Raw genomic sequence first — 2,439 nt, 5'->3', positions numbered from 1 at the left:
TAAAGTATTAAAAATCATCACAAACTGTATATCTCTCAATATCACTATAAGTTCAGAGAAGAATTTACACAGAAATTATATAATTTATATATATAATTATATAACTTATATATATAATTATATATAAATAATATTATATAGTTTTATATTTCAATAAAATTGAAAAGTAACTTTTAAAGGAAATCAGTCTATACTGAAATCATGTTATAGACTTGGTTAAGAAACATAAGTAGTTTATACTTAAAAAAAATCTTGCCTTTCTTTTCTTTTTGTAGTAGTGTGTTCTGTGTTACTTTATAATATCAACAATGCCAGATAATAACAAATGCTGTTCAATTTATTTCATTCCTTTCATTCAGCCTTCACTTTCACGTTGCCTAACAAGATGAATGTCAACCAGATTTTCTATTGCATTATAGAAATTTAAGGATACCTGCAACATTATTTAACAAAATCCTGTGCAATGCACCAAGTAAAGCAGGCAGGGATTTTAACACTGAAAGAAAAAAAAAAAAAAAAAAAGAATAGGACATTCTAATGGCCAGATACCATGTGATGCTCTCCATTAAATTGCACCATATTTATTTATTCATCTTTAATGTCTGTTATTACTACATAATGAATGAAGCACTATGTCTTTTCTTAGTTTGAGCCTTTCTTTAAATGCCCTTCTTGGCATTTCATTCATTTTGTCTTTTGGTATGTGTGATTTGGTCATATTCAGTTTCAGCTCCATTTGGCTATTTTTAATTTTGATGTGCTTCCTTCCCATGCAGTTAAGTTACACATAACTTCCAAAAAGTTAAATATCAATATATTTCTTACATATAAAACCTCACCCGGGGGAGAAGGGTCATGATGCAAAGGAAACTGAGCTGTTGAGAAAACTGGTTTTTGGTGGTTTGAGCTTTGAAACTACAGATGATAGCTTAAGAGAACATTTTGAAAAATGGGGCACACTTACAAATTCTGTGGTGATGAGAGACCTCTGAACAAAACGTTCCAAGGGTTTTGGTTTTGTGACTTACTCTTGTGTTGAAGAGGTAGTTGCAATAATGTGTGCCCCTCTGATGGTCATATAGTGGAACCAAAGAGAGCTGTTTCTAGAGAGAATTCTATAAAGCCTGCTGCCCATCTAACAGTGAAGAAAATTTTCATTGGTGTTATTAAAGAAGACACAGAAGAAAATAATTTGAGAGACTATTTTGGAAAGTATGGCAAGATTGAAACCATAGAAGTTACAGAAGACAGGCAGAGTAGAAAAAAGAGAGGATTTGCTTTTGTAATTTTTAATGATCATAATACAGTCGATAAAACTGTTGTTCAGAAATACCACACTACTGGGGCACCTGGGTGCTGCAGTGGGTTGAACCTCTGCCTTTGGCTCAGGTCATGATCTCAGGGTCCTGGGATCGAGTCCTGCATCGGGCTTTCTGCTCAGCAGGGAGGCTGCTTCCCCCTCTCTCTCTCTCTGTCTCTCTACCTACTTGTGATAGATACCTCTCTCTGTGTCAAATAAATAAATAAAATCTTAAAAATAAAAAAGAAAGAAATACCACACTGTTAATGGGAATAATTGTGAAGTGAAAAAGGCCCTTTCTGAACAAGAAATGCAGTCGGCTGGATCACAAAGAGGTCATGGAGGTGGATCTGGGAACTTCACGTGTCGTGGAGGAAACTCTGGAGGTGGTGGTAACTTTGGCCGTGGTGGAAACCTTGGTGGAAGAGGAGGCTGTGGTGGTGGAGGTGGTGGCAACAGAGGTAGTTAGGAAGGAGGTGATGGTGGACACAGGGGATTTGGAGGTGATGGCAGCAACTATGGCAGTGATCCTTGTTATAGGAGTAGAGGAGGCGATGGTGGTGATGGACCAGAGTATGGAAGCCAAGGAGGCAGATATGGTGGTGGTGGAGGAGGATATGATGGTCACAATGAAGGAGGAAATTTTGGAGCTAACCATAGTGGTGGTGGGAACTATAATGATTGTGGAAATTATAGTGGACAACAGCAATCAAATTATGGACCCATGAAAGGGGGCAGTTTTGGTGGAAGAAGCTCGGTCAGTCCCTATGGTCGTAGTTATAGATCTGGTGGTGAAGGGGTGGATTTGGTAGCAAAAGGTTCTAAAATATTTTCAGATGAAAAGGGATATAGTTCTTAATAGGAGAGAGAGCAAGGAGTTAGTCAGGAAAGCTGCCCGTTACTTTGAGACTCTCATCCCAGATGGATTAAAGGAACTGTAAAAATCCACCACAAAAGGAATCATGATCCATAGTCAGAGAAGTTCCTGCAGCTTAAATAGGAGCCCCTTCTTGTCTGGGACGGTCATAGCCACAGTTTGCAAAACGTGCAGCTCTTGATGAACGCAATGTGGTGTGAATGATATGCACATTCCTGAGGTCTTTTATCTGTTGTAGCTTTGTCTTTTTCTTTTTCATTAC

The 2,439-nt window shown here is 37.8% G+C and overlaps 1 pseudogene; it reads left to right on the top strand.

Moving 5' to 3' along the window:
* Positions 1-2,125, top strand: part of LOC116874531 — a 60,937-nt pseudogene extending 58,812 nt beyond the window's left edge.
* The last annotated feature ends 314 nt before the right edge of the window (positions 2,126-2,439 follow it).

Source organism: Lontra canadensis, unplaced genomic scaffold (genome assembly GCF_010015895.1).
Source record: "Lontra canadensis isolate GAN:19392208 unplaced genomic scaffold, GSC_riverotter_1.0 scaffold37, whole genome shotgun sequence".
NCBI classification, from domain to species: domain Eukaryota; kingdom Metazoa; phylum Chordata; class Mammalia; order Carnivora; family Mustelidae; genus Lontra; species Lontra canadensis.
The sequence above is the reverse complement of the archived record's forward strand: the minus strand, read 5'-3'. Positions and strand labels throughout refer to the sequence as shown.